The following is a 15,658-nucleotide window of genomic DNA, read 5'->3' on the forward strand; positions in this document are numbered from 1 at the left end:
GGAAATGTATTGCCTCATGTTATGGAAAAATCCATAAGTATACTTAAGATTTCAGACCCATCTGGATCTGGGACTTAAATGAATTAATCAGGACTTAGTATTTATCTGCTTCCACAGTAATGGCCTCATTTTTCTGACCTCTAGCAACACTGTACTTAACATCATTCTCACCACCAGCAATCCCAGTAGAAAGAACATAATTCTTCCCTGATGGCTTCAACAGAAGTTCTAGGAAAGAATCTCCTTGGCTCTATTTGACCTGATTTGGGTCATGTGGAATCCCTAATTCAACCTCTGTGGCCAGATTGAATGGCTAAAAATGTCCACTGCAGTCATGTAATCCACACATTATAAAATGGACATAGGAAAACAGAAAAATGTCCAGGAAGGTGATAGGAAATTATGGTGCTAAAGAAACCAACAGAAGAATATATTCAAGAAGTTGGAAATGGTCAGTTGTGACTAATGATGGTGCTAAGTCAACTACAAAAAAGAATGTAAAATAGTCATTTGATTTAGCAACAAAATGATGATTTATGACCTTGGCAAAGAAGTTTCAAAGTGTGGTGGGTCAGAAGGGAGAATGGAGTGCCCCAAACGAAAAATTGGTACAGTGGTGGAGGCTGGGAGTATAAGCAACTCTTTTAACTGTGAAGAAGAAGAAGTGAGTACCAGCCTGGTAGTTAAGTTCACAATTACATCTTCATTATTCTGGGAACAAGTAAACTTGACCACTAATGGAGTCAAACATAAGTGGTGCTGGAATGCCACCACCTCCTGCTGCCCCTCCTGGCACTGCCTCTGCATTCTTGCCATGCAAGTCTGGTGTCTCATTGTGAGCCAAAGGAGACTGACACGTACCATTCCTAACAAAAACAACCACAAAAGAGGGAGTCAACACCGAAAAGACGACCACATTAATTTCTAAGGCAGCAGGGCAGAAGGCATGTGAGACAAAGTTTAAGAATGAAAGAATGAAAAGAATATACAAAAAAGTAATGACTTAGAAGGATTTTTAATGAAGCATATCTACTTCTAATTTAATGAGCATCCATCCTTTAATTTTTCTAAATTGTTTTTGGGTCTGTTTCTAATGTCCTTGTGTGTGTCAGAATGGTATAGTAGTTAATTAAATGGGCTTTGAGATTAGAGAGATTAAGAACTGGCTCTAACACTCTTTGTGATTCTTGGAAAAATTAGCAAAGTTCTCTACCCCTCAACTTTCTCATTGGTAAAGTGTGGCCGATAATAATAATAATAATACTCATTACATAAACATGCTCTGAAGATTGTTACATAATGTAAGGAAAGCACTTATCACCATGCCAATCACATACAAAGTATTCAATTGATGTTTACTACTACTGCTATTATTACATTTTTAAAAATTTAACCCCTCTTCATTCTTCATTAAGTAACTAGTATATTTAAATAAGTTTTGTTCAACAATAAATGATGAGGGGCTAGTTTAAAAAAAAACTTTGGTGAATTTTTTTTCTCAATTTGTGATATGTGAACTAAACCTTTATACTTATATTCCAATGTATAATAATATGGGCATCATTAATTAAGAATAACAAAATGCAAAAGAGAAAAAAAGAAAAAAAATCAAGTTGCCTGTTTACTTTGTCCAATCAGATAATACTGTTTTTATTAACTTAAAACTCAGTTTCTACAAGTAGCCATAGCATTTATTAAGGATTCACTCTTTTTTAGCACTTTCACTAAGCAAACCTATGGCCTTGATTTAGATTCCAGCAATCTCAGATTTGCACGAGAGCCCGGTCTCAGCTTAAAAATGTCTTCAGCATCTTACTTTAATTATAAAATGGAAACCAAACTATTTAACAGCATCTTAGTAACAAGGTTCTTTTTCCCACTCACACTATAATTTTCTTCTAATTTGCCAAAAATTGTTGATGATACTAGCTAAATTATGGTTCCAACTACTAATGATGGATTCACAGTGTAGTAGCATCTCATGTGGGAATTAGTTAAGTCCAACACAATTTTTTCTCCAGGGTTAGTACAGAATTCTGTTTTTTTGTTTAATTACCAGATGACAGCTGGCTTGCATGTAAGGCATTTAAAGACCATGTCACAGAAAAAAATATTTACTGTGTGTTTAAAAATTACACTTACCACAGCAAGATACTCACACTCAGGTGGTCGGGAACTGAGATAACCAGGCAAACAGCAGATTCGTGTCTTCCGTTTCATGCTCACTCAGAGCCAAAAATTCACCCTGTGGACAGAGGACAAAATCAACTGATCCTTTCCTTTCTCTCTCTCTCTTTCTCTGCCCTCTGCACACATATAATTGAATTTATTTAAGTTAAATAAACATATCATGCTACTCCATTGAAATATTTCCCAGTACACGAGATTTTTTAACATCTACGAACAAATTTTTTTACAACCATATATGAGAGTTAGACTTAATATAACTAAGAGCTTTTTAAAATATTTAAAACCAAAAAAACCCCCAAAGAATTGGCAGAGCTATTGCCCAAACTACGACTTATGTTAGGAGCATAACAATGATAACAAAAGATAAGTTATGGGGCCAAAATATCCAGACCAGTTATTTGCGAGGCCCTCCCACTACAGCTGTGTTGTGCAACCAAAATCTGGAAATGTCTGCCTTTTTCTGATATGGGAGTGGAAGGGCATGGGAAGTGTTGTTACAAAGCTGTGTGACCATATTGAATGTACTAATTGGTGCTACATGTGCTGAAATTTATCTTGGTAACTGAGATAAAAGTATTTTCTGAGTAAACACAACAGCAGAATTCCCCTACCACCACAGCTTCAAAAGATATCCTAATGGGACTTCCATGGTGGCGCAGTGGTTAAGAATCCGCCTGCCAATGCAGGGGACATGGGTTCAATCCCCGGTCCGAGAAGATCCCACATGCCGTGGAGCAACTAAGCCTGCGCCACAACTACTGAGCCCACGTGTCACAACTAGTGAAGCCCATGCACCTAGAGCCCGTGCTCCACAACAAAGAGAAGCCAACCCAGTGAGAAGCCCACGTATCACAACGAAGAATAGCCCCTGCTTGCTGAAACTAGGGAAAGCCCTCATGCAGCAACAAAGACCCAACACAGCCAAAAATAAATAAATAAATAAATTTATTTTAAAAAAAAAAAGATATCCTAACATATCCTTCAATGGTAAACCAGTAATTTTTTTTTTTTCTGGGAGCAATTTTACTTAATCTATATATATATATATATATACCACAGATAAATAAGTGGTGTATCAGGCTCTACAGATTAATACTTAAAATTGAAAAATGAGTATTTTTTTCCTTCCTGAGGATGGACTCACTACATGGTCACATATGGATAGATTCATTGATTTCTATGTAAATAAAATAAAAATGGAGCATGTGTTTAAGGCAAAATGGAGAAATACATTCTCCTTTTCCGCCTAGGCCTATACTGACTTCTGTTACCTTCATAGGTCCACTATTTCTTTTTTGTTATTGTTTTATATATTTAACACAGTGTTGCAAACATTTGTTTGAGGAAAATGTGTAGACTAAGATTCAAAACAAAGGAGGAGGGAAGAAAGGTAGGAAAAAAGGAAAGAAAGAAGAAAGGAAGAAAGGGAGGAAAAAAGGAAGAGAGGGAGGAGGGAGCAATTAAAGTACACTAGTGAACTTATGAAAGTTGTAATAAACTGGTAGTGTATTAAAGTCATATGGTTATATTTTAAAGGAAACCAAAAAAATTGAAAAAGAATGACAAATTAAGTCTGAAATAATGAAAAGCACTCAATTTTGTCTCTGTGTGTTTAGAAACTAAAACACTTACTAGAGTAATTATCTTAGAATCTCAGAGTTGAGGGGTTTTTTTTGTTTGTTGTTTTTTACTTTGTAAAATATTTGCCTCCCTTGCAGTGATATATGGAGTATAATAAAAATCAGTGTTGGACAGTAAATAGCCCTCAGTCCAGAGTGCTATTAGTAATTTAGGTAACTATTAAATTACAAGTGCATGGACTACTCATCCATTTCCAATTCTGATGTTAAGGCTGAATTATGATGAATCAGGTTTTAACTGGGCATTTTGTAAATAAAGCACTAAAGTCTCTATAGATAGTACAAAGAATCCTACACCCAAGGGAGCTTTAAAATTATACACATCATTTAATACAAAAAAGGGCATACTCTTTGGACCACCCCATCCCTCCAAAAGGAAAGAAAAATATAAAGGAAGAAAGAATGGAGGCAAGGAAGAAAGGGAAGAAGGAAGGATGAAGGGAGGGAGGGAGGGTGGGAGGAATTAAATTAGAAATATCTTTAAGAGTACACATCCCTAGGAACTTTACTGAAAATTCTGAAAAACTGAATAAAGTGCATTCTGTATACCATCAATGACATTATACCTCTTACCGACCTTCAAATAAAGTTGTAATCAATAAGAAATAATTGAATATTTATTTGAATAGTGATTTATTTAATTACTGCATGTGCACGTACTCTCATTTGAGTTTTTTTTTAAAAGATTTGAGCTAATATTACTTTACCCAATTAGATAGAGGAAACTGTGTTTCAGAAAGTTAATTCACCAAGGGTTATATCATTTGGGGGAGTGTGTTGGGGGAGGGGTGGGTCTCTGATAACAAAGCTCTTCACCTTGTACCATGTTGAAACCTCATTATTTGTAAATCATTCCTAGGATCGATTTCAGAGAAGACTGGAAGTCTAGATTTCATACGAACATGTCAGCTTTTCAAGCCGAAGTTAATGGGTTAGCTGAAGGTGCGGAGGACAGGAGAGAAGAAGAGGTTCTCTGGAGAGCGCCTTTTACATGCCTCTGTTTCTAGCGCTGGCCCTGGCAGAAAGAAATTACGAAGGTAACAACGAAGAGAAGCTATTTACTCATGGACCCTGATTTTAAGTCCCATTCTATTTGGAAGAAGCGAATGTTTTCTCCCTCTTTCCAAGTTCTTTCCTTAGTCCTTTCTCTCCTCTTCCACTAGCCCCCTTTCCAGAGGCCGAGGAGGAGGAGACGACGAAGGAGTGAACCAAGAGTCACAGGACTCGCTTGACTCAGATTCCACTTGGCTTTTTGGGATCTGCCTGTCCTCAGGCCTCCCTCATCTATCTGCTCTGCTTCTGTCTACCAGGTCAGAGCTCCTTGCCCTACAGGGGCAGGCTGGACTCTTCCTAGTGCTCAGCTGAGTTACAGTGATGCTCTGAAATTCTGTATGTAGCTTCTAGGTCTGGATTTGAGAGAGGAAGTAGCTGAGGCTAATTTAAACCAACAGTTTGCACTGTGCTTGCTGGTCTAACATTATAGGGCTGCTCATTTATCTCTGGCTCCTGGTTCAAAATTCAAAAGAAGAGTTGACTAGACATTTCTAGATTCCTAAAATAGTCTTTTTATTGTCGTTATTGCTACTAAGAAAGCAGGATATTTGGTACACCAAAGAGAATAAATTAATAAAAATTTGATCCCCTTAAAGACTCTAATACAATTTTAAGATGGTTAAAAAAAATGTTATGTTTTCAATTTTCTCTAGTGACTGCAATAACAAAATGGGAAGATTTCCAAGCCTTGCTTTTGGGGACATATAAATCAAAGGCAGTAATAAAAAAAAGTGGATAATTTCATAAGTTTTGCAGCTTGACAGTATTGCTTTAAAATCTGCAAATCTTTGACACATTATGGTTTAAGAATATGCTTTCACATGTCTAATTGCTAGCTGATAGAAAGACATGAATCTGCTTTGAATGCAAAGTTTCCATCTGTCTGGCTGATTGCTTCAATTTGAGTTTGCTAATAATGAATTTTATTTTTAAAAATGAACATTTTAAATGAAGATGCGAAAATGTGCATTTCTTTTTTTCTGAAGGCTGTAATGTGGTTATATCTTCAAATCACCTAATCCCAGATTCCTTACCCTAGATCAGTCTCCCTGGTCAGGTACTCTCACTGCATCCTTTGCTCCTCATTTAGAGCTGTTATTGCAGGAGCAGTTAGGAAGTTATCGGTGTAACCATGGTTGATAGACTGCATCCCTCCATAGGCTGTAGACTCTATGAATAGAGGGATCACATTTGTTTTGTTCATCATCATATTTCTGCTGTCCAGCATAGAGCTCAATACATAACAAGTAGATAGACTTCAACCAAAAACAGCATATCATGTATATAATGCAGATGCAGATATTAGAACCAGCTATTATTTAAGCCCGACATTAAGAAATTTGCAAGTTTGGAGAATTTAATCCATTTATGTTTAAATTATTGATAGGTAGGGACTTAATACTATTGCCATTTTGTTAACTGTTTTCTGACTGTTTTGTAGATCCTTTGCTCTTTGCTGCCTCTCTTGCTGTCTTCCTTTGTGCATTGATAACTTTCTGTGGCTGTATGTTCCAACTCCTTTATCATAATCTTTCTTGTTTCTACCACAGGGTTTTTTCTGTGGTCACCATGATACTTACACAAAATACCTCACAACATCTTATTTTAAGCTGATAACTTCAACAGCACCCAGAACATTTTACTTCTTGCCACCCCTCACATTTTAGGTTATTGATGTTACAATTTACATCTTTTTTATATTGTGTATCCAATAATAAATTATTGTAGCTATGTTTATTTTTAACACATTTGCTTTTTAATTTTTAATCTAGAGTTGTGATTTACATACCACTATTACAATATTAGAAAATCTGACCTTATATATTTATCTTTACTGATGAGTTTTGCACGTTCATGTTTTTACGATGCTAATTAGCATCCTTTTATTTCAGCTGGGTGTGGGGTCTCTAGTCAGACATGGTTACTCCCTTTGCTCTGAGGGCACAGGGCGGGTGCGTTGTCTGGGCTCCCCAGTCAGACGGAGTTGCTGTCCAGATGCCCAGGTTGGGTAGGGCCACAGGCTATGCTCCATGATTGGAAGGGGTCACTGATGGGCTCCCTGCCTGGACAAGGCTTCAGGCTGTGTCCATCAAACCAGCAGGCCACATGCTGGGCTCTGCTGCTGGGTGGATGGTAGAATGGGCTCCGTGGCTGGATGGTACTGCAAGCTGGGCTCTGAGGCTGCTCAGGGTCATTGTTTTACATTGTTTTACTGGTTATACAAGGCCAGAGGCTATGCTCAACAGTTGGGCACAGTTGCTGGCTTGGCTTCCAGCCCAAGTGGTCCTTAGGATGTGCTCTGCAGCTCCTGGGCATCTGTGCCCATGCTTCCTGGAGGGCAGAATTGGAGACTATGCTCATCATTTGAGTGGAAGTACAAATTTGCTCCCCAACTTGGGCAGACACTGTTGGGGGGAATGTAAATTGGTACAGCTGCCATGGAAAACAGTATAGGGGTTCCTCAAAAAATTAAAAATAGAACTACCATATGATCTAGCTATTCCACGTCTAAGTATAAATCCAAAGGAAATATCCTGAAGAGAGATCTGTACCCTTATGTTCACTGGAGCATTATTTACAATAGCCAAGACATAGAAATAGCCTATGTGTCTGTAAATGGGTGAATGAATAAAGAAAATGCAGTATGTATGTATGTGTACACACACACACACACACACACACACACAGAGGAATATTATTCAGCCACGAGAAAGAAGGAAATCCTTGCAACAACTTGATGCATTTTCAGGGAATTATGCTAAGTGAAATAAATCAGATGGAGAAAAATATACTGTTTGATCTTACTTACATAAAAAAATCTAAAAAAACACAAAAAACAAAAAACCCAAACTCATAGAAACAGAGATTTGATTGGTAGTTACTGGGGACAGGGGTGGGGGCAGTGGTAGATAATGGGTGATAATAGTCAAGGGGTACAAACTTCCAGTTATAAGATAAATAAGTTCTGGGGATCTAATGCAAAACATGGTGACTACAGTTAACAATACTGTATTGTATACTAGAAAGCTGCTAAAAGTTCTCATCACAAAAAAATAAATAAAAAATAGGTAACTATGTGAGGTGATGTATGTGTTGATTAACCTTATTGTGGTAATCATTTCACAATACACATGTATATCAAGTCATCACATTGTACACCTCAAACTTACAAAAAGTTATATGTCAATTATATCTCAATAAAGCTGGGAAGAAAACAAATTTGCAAGAATGTAAAACATCGCCACTCTTCTCACTACTTTTTTATTTTTTATTATTCTGAATAACATGTTTACTTTTCATAGTAATAGATAAATTATGCTAACCAGAGAAAATCCAAGTCAAGCTTGTAGCAAAGTGCCTGGAACATAGTAAGTGCTCAATTAATTACTTATTAGTATCATCATTAATAAAATTAGTACTATATGCTTATTGCATTCATAACACAAATGTGAAAGCCTGCTATCCAAATAGTGTCCAAAGCTATGTGTTTTGCCAGTCTTACCTCTAGCCCCTCTTTCCCATGCTATGCCCCATCCACAGAAAATTGTTTGAGATTCCTCTAGAACACCATGTCCATGTGAACTTCTCACCTTTGCATATGACATTTGCTCTGTCTGCAAGGCTCTCCTTTTCCTGGTCTCCTTAGCACACTCAGTCCTGACTTCAAGGCTTCCACATCCGAGTTCATCTCAATCTCATGGCACTTTGTCCATAGTACTTTTAGCACATTTTGCTTCATATTTTTATCTTAATGACTTTTACCCCTTTCAAGCTTCTAGAGCATAGTCAGCATATAACAGGCAAAAATGCTTACTGTGAGAATGTGTGAATGCAAATGAGCAGGTTGTTTGCTTTTAGTATAATATGGATTTTTCATGTAGTGCTGTAAAGTTGTTTCAATTTTCTTTTCAGGATGGTAGGGCTCTGTTTACTAAGAGTGATTACTGATATTGTTAAATATATGGGTCCTATTACCTGCCAAACCTCACCAGGTATAGATGTGCCACTGTCTTTGTGTTTTCCAACATTTGCTGCTAGGACTGGCTTTCTCAAACACACAAATTAATTTAATTGGAGAAGCTTTTCTCACAGACTTTCCAGGGACAAGAGGTCACTCTCTGGGTACCCTGGCAGAAGGCCCTTATTGACTCTCAGCCCAAATTCTTAGTGAAGGTCACAGCCTTTAGGACCTAGCCTGTCTGCCCAGACAAGATAGGACTGGCTTTCATGCAGTATGATAGAGAAGGGAAAACATTTAGAAAGAATTAAATGGTGCATGTGGTATACTTCTTTCTTAGTGGCTATGAATTCCTTAATCTCAGTTCAGGTTTACTGTCTTTCTTAGGCATAAAAGTTGGGATATTGAAAGCCACAAAGTTGCTAAGCGTTATAACAGGATCCTTACGATAGGGTATATTTGCTAGGCTTCCAATGATGGATGTCTTATTTCTCTTTATTTTACTTTATTTTATTTATTTTTATGGCTGTGTTGGGTCTTCGTTTTTGTGGAAGGGCTTTCTCTAGTTGTGGCAAGCGGGGGCCACCCTTCATCGCGATGCGCGGGCCTCTCACTATCGCGGCCTCTCTTGTTGCGGAGCACAGGCTCCAGACGCGCAGGCTCAGTAATTGTGGCTCACGGGCCCAGCTGCTCCGCGGCATGTGGGATCCTCCCAGACCAGAGCTCGAACCCGTGTCCCCTGCATTGGCAGGCAGATTCTCAACCACTGCACCACCAGGGAAGCCCTTATTTCTCTTCTTGGTAACATCCAGTCGAAATTGATATTGGAGGGTGGAGGGGTAAGGGTACCAGTTAAGCAATGTTTATGGCCCACATTACTATTACCAACTGTCCCAGTTTATCCAGAACTGAAGGATTTCCTGGGATGTGGGGGACTGTCTAAAAACTGGGAATGTACTGGGCAAATCGGAAAGGGTTGGTCTCTCTAGCTGATTTGTTTATGTCATGCTTAGAGAGCTTTAGCAACCAGGAGTACACTATTTTATTCATCCTAATACCACCTGAGTTCTATCAGTGAAATAGAGTAAATGAGAAGCTATTGGTAGGAGGTGGGTTTTGATGAACTATATCTACATGTATTTATACTTTGCTTCTTGGGAGATGCATAATGCTTAGTGGCCTTGATTATGAAACTAATTTCTGCATCCATACCCCAGCTCTACCATTTATTTGCTGAGTACCCTTGGGAAATTTATTTAACTTCTCTGTGCCTCAGTTTCCTCTTGTGTAAAGTTTCTAATTCTAGAGCCTATATTATTGACTTGTTATTGAGATTAAATTGGGTAACTTATATCCTTAAAATAGTGTTTATTATTGTTATTGCTGTTATCATTGTAACTATTACCACTATTAGTCAGCTATTAATTAGATATTCAATTATTCAATTTCCTTATCTGTAAAATGGAGATAATATCTCACATGGTTGATGTGAGGATTAAAAGGGAAGAGATAATATATGGAAAGTGCTTAGCACAGTAGCAAAATATAGGCTCTCAAGATTTTACTAAGTGTCAGTATTACTATTATTAAAAGTGCTATTATTTTTATTATTATTAGTTTGCCTCATTCTAGTTCCAAAGGTAGAAAACAGCACTCCGAATTACAAGCAAATGCTTTGGATTCTTGGGAAGCTTTCCATTTTCTAAGTTAATGTTTCTTGTGATATTTCCTTCATGTTTTGGCTCCAGCACCTAATAAACTATCTCATAATGACATCCTTCCCAGATGGTGATACAGCTGAGACAAGTTACTTGGCTTTCCCTAGGATGATTTCCCATCAAGTCATCGGACTGCTGCTTTATTTCTAGTATGTGGTTGTCAGGGTCCCAGAAAATTGAGGCAAGTGAATGTCTGGGGCAGATGACTGCCCTGTTTTTGCCACCCTTCCCAAAATTCTTAGTTCTTACAATTCAAGGAGTGCTTAGCCTTACTTTTTCTCCTAAACCTCCAAAGACATATTAGAGTAGATGTACATACATAAAATGCTTGTTGGGAGAGGAAATGAAAAACTGGAAACCTTTTTTTAAATCAAACATTTCTGACTATTAACCGGTGCAAGTGTCATGTTTGAGTTGAGGAAGGAAGAAAGGGAGGGGAAAGGAGATAGAAATTGTAAACCAATTGGGAGAGCTTAGCTAAACAATTAAGACCCCTGGGAACACATTATTAAGCATACGTTCCAAGCCTGTAATGTGACTATAGATTCTTTATGTCTCAGTATGGCATGACAGGTCGCAGGCTTTGTAGCTCAGGAGGAAAAAAAAATTAAAAAACCACAAAAGACTGGTGTAAGTATTTAAGTTATAACACCAGGGCTTACATAAATACAAATCAATCTTAAAACAACATTTGATATCCTCAGTCCTATGAACAAGGTAAGCATATCCAGCCTTTAAAGTCTCCGAAAAGGTGTGGTATCAAGTAAAGAATGTCTGTCCTCACATGAACTCATTGTACAGTAGAAGGATTTAAAAGTAGTTCTATTTCTAAGAAAATGTGCGAACTTGCCAAAGAGAGATATCAGATACTTTCAGGTGGCCTGAGCCCTGACTCTTACAAATATGTTTGGATGCTCAGTTCATTGACATCCTATGGTTGGATTTGGAGGGCTCTTGCACAAAACCAAAGGAGTGCAGCCAATATGTGCAATGGGATCCGTTTTATTCCATTTTTGTCCATCTCTATAATTCAGCCCTGTATAAAGTGACAAAAAAAAAAAAAAAAAAAAAAAGCCCTGAAAGGCTCAGCTGTTCTATAGCTTGTGATGTGATAGGGAAGAGTCCCTGTGAGCACACGCAGGATGCCAAATGAAAACCGATACGCGTAAGTGGCAGGGATGCTGGGCAAAAAATCATGGGCAGGCACGTCTCATACAGGGACAGCATCAGCCTTTCTTAATGCCGGGGAAGACGGAGAAGATTTTCAAGATTTTAGAAGGTACGTAGACCCACTGTCTGAGTGAGAAGTGAATATGCTTTAGGGGTTCATTGAAGTGTTTCTATGAAAGTAATTTTATGAATAAAAGATGATTAGTGGAATTCATTACGAGTTCAGAGAGTCACTGTTTTTCAGGGCGTGTTCAGGAAGTCATAGTAAAATGAGTACATAACACTAAGCAGGCAAATAGAAAACATGGGTTTCTCTTTCTGGGAAGCTGGGGGGTATTTTCTAGGAGAGAAGTTACTTTTCGCCTTTCTACCTTATACGGAATCCATGTGAAAACAGGTCGAGCCATGCTGCATCAACGCCTCATCCATTATGTCACTTCCCAGCATGCTTGTGCTTACTTTTCTCTTAGTTTCTCTGAAGCCTTACCACGTTGATGCATTACAGAACTCATGCCATTTTACAATGATTCAACTAGACCTACATAACAAACCATTTCTCAAGAACTTTCTCTTGCTATGATTCACTGGGTTTGGCTGCTTGTAGTATTTTTCTAAGATCCTCAGACTAGTTTTCTTTTTTTTAAATAGTATGATTGGCCATGTTTAATGTCACAGTGCATCACTATTTCACTCTTCCCACCAATGGAATAAATCAGATGTGAAAACCTGGCCAATGGGAACATCATCATCAAGCAATATTTTTAAATTATTTCATGTGTTTTGGGAATGCATTCAATATCCACTGTTCAACTCATTGATCAATATTTATTACATCATTTCTATATTCTCAGGCACTGCTAGTAGCTAACTGTATTTCTCTAAATTACTAAGCAATTTATTATCTGTAATATCTGTAATATTCATTTAACAAAAACTCACGCATTTCAAGTAATATATTTTTATTTCCTTCCATGAGTCAGGTATTAGGCTAAATGTTTTAGATACATTATTTCTAATCTTCCCCAAAATCTCTGCAGAGTAGGAATTATTACTCTTTTCTTAATAAATGAAGCCTTGAGACTCATAGGCACTGAGTAACACATCTAGGGTCACAAATCTAGTAGTGGGGGAGGGGTCTTCCACACCTAGACTGATGCCATAGCTCACCACTTTACATGTTAGGGGGGTTGTCTGCCAAATCTTACTGGAAAGTCTTCACGGTCAGGGAAATGTATCTTGAAATTTCACTGACTAGTATGGAGTTTTCCATGATTCATTCATTCAGTATATTTTTACTCGGCTTTTGAGTAAATAAAGATCTTAGTTATTGATTTTAGGCAATGAATCAGCAAGGTTATGGGCTGGACAAGGAATGGAGCTAGAAAAAAGCCACAGGAAGGAAGATAATCTGAGAATTAAACCTATGTGCAAAAGATGAGAAGATCTAGACACAGATGATCACTGTGACTCTAGAATTTGAAAATTCTCCTTAGTTGAGAAAATTCTCCAAGGAGAAATCAAATAGTCACAAAGTGACCTAGATTCTTTCTTCCTCCCGCTCTCCCTTCCTCCCTTCTTTCTTTTCTTCTTTCCACGTTAATTAATTACTGATATGCAAGGTTCTGTGTTTGATGCTGAGACTACAATGATGAATCCTGGAAGACACGCATGTAAGGAGATAATTATAAAATATAATCAATCCTTTACCAGGTCCTAAGAGAGCAAAAATGGCAGTTGAAAATTGCCAAGGTAGAGAATTAAGTAAAGAGAATTAAGCAAATTATATGTGTGTGTGTGTATATATCCAAAATTTTAGTCATATGTATTTTATATATATATATATATATATATATATATATATATATATATATATATATATACACACACATACATAATGAAGGTATATATACACAGTATTTGCCTTAGGAAAGAAAGTTTCTTGAGAGCATGCATGATGTATTATATTTAATGTTTTAAAATTCATCCACTGAACTTGATAATTCATCCACTGAACCCTGATAACTGATCCTTACTAAATACCTAAATCACTTTCTTTGGTGAATGCCTAAGCTGACAATTTCTTATTCTCTTCAGCTTTATTTTATCTGAGTTTTAAATTTTTTATTTATGTTGAAATTCTACTCAAGACCTCTAATAACAGCCACAATACTTGTACAATGTCTATCGCTTTTCAATTTTCAAAGTATTGTCACATAACTATCTATCTTTTTTCCCTTTTAACAGACTGTGTTCTAACTTTTCAGGTGATTAGACAGAGGTCATTGAAGGCTCTGTGACTTCCTTATGGTCACTCAGCTGGGAAAGGGACATTTAAATCCTGGGCTTATGAGCCCACAGCCCATGACATTTCATTGACTCTATGAGAAGGAATTTAAAGTGAGACCCTCACATTTCATAAGTCCAAAAATTTTCCTTCCACTCTAACAGAGTAAAGCAGCAGTGTGGGCTTTGTAAACAGTCAGACCTGGAGCCACTCTTTACCAACTGTGAGTCTTTGGTAGAGTTACAATATTAGGTTTCTTAGAATTATTAATAAATTTCTTAGATTATTAATCTAAGTTTCAGAGTCTTCATATTTTGAAAAGTGAATAATAACTACCTCTGAAGTGTTGCACAGATGACAGGAGATCACATGAGGGGCTAGCCCACCTAGGCTCCCCAAAATGGAAGGCATTACTATTATCAGAGCAGCAGTCCATGTGAGTTAAGGCAAATCCAAGAAGGAGTATTATATATTTAATCTGCTCAAGGAGGCATCAAGGAAGAGATGGAAATTAAATTGGCCTTTAGAGGAAGATAAGCTTTAGGTTGGTCAAAAAGGGAATTCCAGACAGAGGAGAAGCACAAGTAAAGACAGGAAGGAGAATGGTGAAAAACAGAGGCAAATTAGATGACCAGTCTGATCAGGGAATATTTATGTTGAGGAATCAAGAAATTAAGGCAAAACAGTGAAAGGAAATTAATTGAAGGGGGCTTGGATTCTGCATTGAGAAAACATGACTTTTAATTTGCCTTCTACCAACTTCTGAAGCAGGGGATAACACAATAGAAGTGATGTTTTTGGAAAAGAGCTCAAAATCTTAGCATAGGTTGGAGAGGAAGAATTCGAAACAGGAACTAGGACATAGGTTATTGCAATCACTAGTACAGATGTGAAATGATCAGCTTAGCCTAGCAGAAAACAGACATAATGTCTTCTGGTGTGTCTCCTCAGGGCTCCCACAGGAACTTCAAAAAATCAACACTTCCAAGCTGCCTCAAATATGACTTGCATCCTCTATTCTCTATCACTGTCCCACCAAGAATTCTGTCACCCCAATCTAGGAATTATCCTTAACTTTATATTATCCCATCACGTCAACCATTCAGCCATAAAATCCTGTCAGTTCTGCTTTGTAATCTCCTCTCTTTCAACCTCATGGCCACTGTAAATATTCACTGAGCATCTACTCTGAAGTAGGCACCAGGGTACAGTGGTGGACATGTGGCTTAAAGTCTAGCACAGAAGGCAGACATTGAGTAGATATCCTGGGTGTGATCATTGCTACAACAAAGTACAAGATCCTATTGTATGTCACAGGGCTGTATATCCTGATCTGAAGGGTAAATGAAGGTTTTTCTGGAGAAGTGACATTGAAACTGAAATCTAAAGGATGAAAAGGAGTTAAGTGATCAAAGAAAAGTAAAAAATTCCAGAAAGAAGGAATAACATCTGCAATGGTTCTGAGTTAGTCAAGGACGTGGCATGTGTAGAGAAAACAGACAATTTCATGAAACTAAGAGTGCGTCTTTTGCTGAACTACGAATAATTTTCTCATTTTTTTTTCCTTCTCTCTTGCACTACTCTCATCAGCTTTCTGCCTTGCTGCTAGAGTGACCTTTCTAAATTTAAAACTCATTACATTACA

General features: G+C 37.5%; 1 long non-coding RNA gene across 6 annotated transcripts in view; it reads left to right on the forward strand.

Moving 5' to 3' along the window:
- Nucleotides 1-15,658, forward strand: part of LOC309640423 — a 134,023-nt gene that overhangs the window by 17,797 nt on the left and 100,568 nt on the right. For 4 of the 6 annotated variants that reach the window (XR_014252198.1, XR_014252199.1, XR_014252200.1 and 1 more), the window contains exon 1: nt 1-11,838. This exon is cut by the window's left edge and continues 17,797 nt beyond it. This is a non-coding gene — a long non-coding RNA (uncharacterized lncRNA). The remainder of the gene's footprint in view (nt 11,839-15,658) is intronic. The other 2 variants (XR_014252202.1, XR_014252203.1) reach the window with 1 other exon arrangement.

This window comes from Balaenoptera physalus (genome assembly GCF_965194825.1).
Source record: "Balaenoptera physalus genome assembly, chromosome: 13".
NCBI lineage: Eukaryota > Metazoa > Chordata > Mammalia > Artiodactyla > Balaenopteridae > Balaenoptera > Balaenoptera physalus.